Source organism: Quercus suber, unplaced genomic scaffold (genome assembly GCF_002906115.3).
Source record: "Quercus suber isolate HL8 unplaced genomic scaffold, Cork oak 2.0 scaffold_70, whole genome shotgun sequence".
NCBI lineage: Eukaryota > Viridiplantae > Streptophyta > Magnoliopsida > Fagales > Fagaceae > Quercus > Quercus suber.
Window position 1 is genome coordinate 456,556 of NW_027069535.1, and position 5,839 is coordinate 462,394.

The following is a 5,839-nucleotide window of genomic DNA, read 5'->3' on the forward strand; positions in this document are numbered from 1 at the left end:
CCCACCACCTACTTTTACGTTTCCCATAACACTCATTAATAACTGCCGCTTACTCCTTCTCTTTGAAATTTAATTCTTGATAACTGGCGCGTCTTTTCATACATCTTCTTCTCTAACTGCTCTTACTCTGGCATTTTCTCTCTTACTCTCTTTTGTCTACCTGAACCTCCTGTTTTCAACCCTTTTCCTTTCTTTCGCTCAGTTTCGTCGTCACCTTCTTTCCTTCTTTCCAAATACATATTACTCCAATGGCTTCTTCTTCTTCTTCTCGAAAAAGAAAGGAACGTTCCCCTAGTCCTTTTGAAGGCGAGGGCTCCTCCGGTTCTGCGCAAGATGAGCTTGCCGTTGGGCGCCCTGCTTTCCCTTTGCGAGACCCCTGGTATACTCCTAGCTTATTCTTTCCTCGGGTGTCTCACGGCGAAACCCCTCCATCTCCTCATGCCTGGGTATTTTCTGGTCCGGCGGGTTTTACTGGTTCTGCGCAAGTTCCGACCCTAGGGAGATTTTTGATCTTCAAATTAGGCGAGGACTCGGGAGGCTGTCCCCATCTTCTTCGATTTTGTTGCTGGAAAAATCCAAGGTTGGCCCATTTGGGTGATAATGAGCTTGCTGACGAGGAGTTTGTGGGTCGCTTGGATCGTGCCGGCGTCCTGAAGGCAGTGGCTATCTCCAGGAATCTCGAGGGTTTCCGAGATGCCAAAGGCCTTAGGCATCTGGTGCGCCGTTGGTGCCCTACTCTGCACACTTTTTCCTTTGCTGTTGGTGAACTAACTGTTACTTTGGAAGAGTGGTCAATAATTTCCTCCTTCCGGTGCTTGGGGATGAAAACCCTTTAATATCAAGCTGTCTGATGAGGAGCTCGAGGTGGAAGAGCAATTATTCACTCACTTTGGTGGACGCACTGCTTCTCCTGGTGGGAAACCGGCTAGGATGGGTAGGTGGGTCATGACTCTTTCGCGTGAAAAGAATAGGGAAGTCAGACGTGCCGGGTTCCTTGCATTCTGGCTTAGCAAGTTTTTGTTCAGCGATTTCCCGGGTATGGAATTAAGTCTACTCTTTTTCCTTTAGCAATTAAGTTGGCTCAGGGTGCCCAATATCCTCTGGCCCCCATGTTTTTGGGCCATATTTACTCTCAATTGGATCAGCTCCATGGAGATGAGGCTGAGGGTGATTCTTGTTACGTTATCACTTCCTCGCTTCATTGCGCCATTCTCCAGGTATTCATGTGGGAGCGTTCTTCGTTACTTTAGCGAAATGTAGAAACCTAAAGTTTGTGAAAGATAAGTTTCAAGGATCTCCCGACGTGGTGAAAGGGCTTTGTGGCAGCTCCACTGATAGCCTCCTCATTATTTTTCGTTGGCTGAGTCTGAAAGGTGGCAGTCTCAATTTGGTTGAGTTATTTGATCAAACAGGTCATTTGAATTGGCGCTCCCCCGGGAGTTTGGTGCTGGTTTTGTTTGCAATTCTGTGTTGTCTCCCTTTTTGTCTTCTACAGGGAATACCTTTGATTTACGTAGTGGTGATGAAGGCAGCTTAGCCTATTTGGCTGCATTAGTCCTTCCTGGCTTCCTGTGCTATCCTCAACTGGCCCACGGTACACCCATTACTCGGCGCATCGAGTACTTCGGCAATTTGGCTTTGATCAAGATGTTCCCCCGTGTTCAACGACGTGGTTCCTTCCCTTCCTTCTTTGGATCCCTTCATGAGGCTCCAGGCCTTCTCCTATTGGTCTAAACGGAGTCCTCAGTTTGTAGTGCCCAATTCTCATAGAGGAGTTTTTCCCTCCAGTGCCTATGCTGGTTATTGGAGGATGGTTCAGAAGTCTTTTGTTGACTATGCTGGCTCTGGGTAATTGGGAGAGTACCCAACCCTGACATTTCTTCCGCCCCAACATCTAACAGGCGTCTGTCCTTCCTACTGCTGGTGTTGTTTCCGCAGCTGTAAGCAGCAAAACTGGCTTTGTGGAATGGCATGCTTCCAGGGAAGGTTGGGTGACTTATGCGCAGGATTTCCCTGAGAACTGGTTGGGGTGTGATCTTATTGTTGTGCTTCTGCTGGTGTACCAATTAAAAAAGGAGCAGTAGAAGCCATAAGTGCCAGTACTCCCATTGGCATAAGTAAAGAAAGTCAGTTAAACAGGAGAAGTTGAAGGAAGCCACAGCTGAAGAGAGTGCAGAGGTGTTGGCCCTAAGTCAAAAGGAAGAAGAAGGCTGGAAAATCCCAGAAGCAGTTGATACTTTTTAAAGAGAAGGAAGTGGAGCAACCATTGGCTGCAAGGGGCCGAGTGAAGACTAAGGTAGAGTCTTCTCTTCCCCAGGTTCCTGTGAGTTCTTCAGTTCATGATCCCTCGGGACCCTCTGGGCGTACCCGTAGTAAGCAACAGAGACCTGAAGACCCTGTTGAAAGAGAGAGAAGGGCAAGGCCTCGTCCCTCCTTTGCTCTTTTAAGTTGTAGTTTTGTCGTTTCTCCCCTTTTTTTTTTTCGGACTAATGGGTGATTGTGTTTTTTTTTTTTTTGCAGTCTAAAGGGAAAACAGAGGAACTTGTTCCCGAGATCCCCGAAACAGCCACTACATTACACGCTCGGATTCAACGGATTCAAACTTTGCAAGTCTTTGAAGCTTGAATGGCTATCAAAGTCTGTAATTTTTGAACTCACTTGAACCTTGCACCATGTTTTTAGTGAGCTTTGTAATCACATTTTTTTAAAAAGAAAAACTAATGAAACATACCTCATCAATCGGAGGATCCCTAACATGTTCTTCGCATTTTATTTCATTTATTATGCATTTCCTTTACTGTTAAATGTTATTCAATACAAATACTTTTTTTTTAGTTGTTTGTAATTGTAGGAAGCTTGTTCTGTGCACAAATCTATTCTTAAATCAGCCTGTTAGCTGCGGAGAATTGATCCCAGTCCACCAAGAACCTCTCACACGGCCCAGGATCCTTGGGCCATAGTGCTAAAAAAAAAGCACTCTCACACTATTTTATCTGGTTCTTGATTTTGGATGCTTTTTTATTTGGTTGTTTTGTGTGTGTCAAGTGTGATGGGGCTCTTTCCATCTTGGATTCTCCAACAACACCGATCCTGAGCCCGGAAGGTGTCGTAGGACCGATGGTAAGAAATGGCGGTGCTCTAGAGATGCTGTTGCCGACTAGAAATATTGTGAAAGGCACATGAACAGAGGCCGCCATCGTTCAAGAAAGCCTGTGGAAGGCCAAACTGGCCATGCTGTTTCCGGGACCCCAACTACTACTACCACTATAAGCACTAGCACTAGTAGCACTATCTTAAAGCTGAGTCCTATTGCATCATCCTCATCAGCTTCAGTGGTGGTTCCCGATGGTGCGTCAAATAGCCTTGCCATTGCTGCTCACCAACAGCTCAAGAACTTGCAGCCTAGTGCATCTAATCCTTCTGCAGCCATCGCCATCAACAGGTGAATAATAATAATAATGATATTTTGTAGTATCTCATGGACTTGAATTTTTTATCCTTTTGGCATCTATATATTCCCTGCCAGACTTCACATTTGACATCGAAATTGGTGTGTTAGTGTGGTACGATATGCATTTTGGTTACTTTTATCATATCTTGTTTTGTTTTATGACAGTTTACAGGAAATAGATCATAGAATCCATTATATCATCTTTGCAGTGCTGATAGTAACTGGTCCTGGTGTCCAAGATTCTTTATTAAGAAGGGTTTGTTTATATTTGTTAAAACTTTTAGTACTACCACATAAATTGTGGGTATGGTTTAGGCAGTATTATTTAACTAAGGACAAGTAGTGGCTCTAATTGAATTTTCATACTACTATGTACTGGCTAAGTGATGTGTTGGTACGTAATTTTTCTTGCAGGATCTTTATTGACAAAGAGAATGTGGGTGAGAGAATGCAAGATACATCTGGCCTCTCCATTCTATCTTCCTCCATTGAAATATAAACCTAAAGTCAACTCATTCATGAATCAAAAACAGCAAATCCCATATGAAGAATCCACTAGAACTGAGTTTGGGCTAGTCACTTCTGATGCCCTCCTAAACCGTTCTAGTAAAAGCTCAAGCTTAATGAACTATTCGTCACAAGAGCTTAGTGAAAGAAGAACCGAATCACAACAATCTCTTCACCATTTCATTGATGACTAGCCTAAAATTCAATCTGATCGCTCAGCTGTTTACTAGCCTGAGCTTGACATGCAATCAGATAGGACCCAACTATCCATTTCAATCCCCATGGCTTCCTCAGACTTCATCTCATCCACTTCCTCTCCCAGCTCCAATGAGAAACTCACTCTCTTGCCACTCGGGCTCTTACATGAGTTAGACCCAGTAAGGATGGGTTTGGGAGTGATTAGCGTCACCAATGAGCCAAACCAAGGGCAAACAAATTGGATTCCTATCTCTTGGAGAGGTTTTGCATCACAGTAATAACAACGTGGCGGATTGCAAGAGATCATCCGCACTTAACCTTATGACTGCGGGTTGGGACAGTAGTCCTTTAGGATCATCTCCAACTGGTGTGTTATAGAAAACCACATTTGGGTCTCTCTCTAACAGCAGTGCAGGAAGCAGCCCAAGAGCTGACAACCACAGGACCTTTGAAGGGGATAGCCTCTGTAATGACCTACTTGGCTCAACTCTTGTGAATTCATCGTTGTCATTGCCTGCCTTGTAGCCACTTGACCAGCCAACTAAGGAGCTATTAGGTGATGCATGAAAAATGAGTGGAACATTGTAAGAGTTAGTTTTTGGAGTTCTATTTAGTCTTGAAAGCTCGGAAATGTGTTGAAAACACAAGAGCAATTTAGACCCCTAATTTAAAGTTACGGCTCGATAGTTTTTACACTAACTTAATACAAAGTGCGGAATAGTTTAAATGCGAGCGGATAAGCAAATAAGCTACTCTAATCCATAAACTAAGCAACACAGCAGTATAATGGAATATAAAAGAGTAGGGAAGAGAGATGCAAACACAGAAAACACCAAGACGTGTTTTCGAAGAGGAAACCGAAGAACTCGGCGAAAAACCTCTCTGCCGCCCTCCAAGCGGAAATCGATCCACTAGACAATCAGTTGGGATACATGAGTTAGCAAGAGACCCTCCAAGCCTAATCTACCCGATGCACCTAAGCCCTCCAAGCTCCTACTCCAACAAGGCTTCTCGGAACCTTGTCTTGTCCTAGTTCTCTGGATCCCGCAACAAGCTCCATGTTGCATCTGCCATCCTTGGCTTCTTCCAATGCTTCCCAGCAACTCCAAAACACTCTCTACACTCTGAATTGGTGTGGGTTGTGTTTGGGTACAAATCTCCTCTCAAGCTATGATAATGGGAGAGGGAGGGAGAAGAGGCTATAATGATTTCTCACTAAGGAGGAGTAGCTCTCTCTCAAAAGATGGGTGTGTGTGTTGTAGAAAACCTATCTAGGGTTTTTCTCTCTGAATAGGCTCACCAAAATTTGTGGGTAATGAGGGTATATATAGTATGGGTGAAGGGTAGAGTGTATAAAAAATGACAGATCAGCTAAACAGAGCGTTTCGCGGGTATCTTGCAGGAAGGCCTTACCAGCGAGCTACTCGAGAAACACAGCTGTCTACATCTGTCATGACTTTTCGCATTCCAGCATGTGCAGGGCACACGTGTCACTTCGCGGGAAGCTAAGTCATGACATACCCGCGAGAATCCTTTAGCCTCCAAATGCTTGAGTCTTCACACACTCTCTCTATCACACAACCCTTACAACAAATCCCACAATAAATACAGGGTATGAACAATTGAAAGTAATTACAATCAAATTTGGTACGGAATAAAAGCCAACAAAATTCATAGTTGTAA

At 44.2% G+C, this 5,839-nt stretch overlaps 1 pseudogene; it reads left to right on the forward strand.

Annotated features, from left to right (window-relative positions):
* Positions 1 to 248: 248 nt before the first annotated feature.
* On the forward strand, positions 249 to 4,767 carry LOC111985235 (uncharacterized; annotated as a pseudogene).
* Positions 4,768 to 5,839: the final 1,072 nt, after the last annotated feature.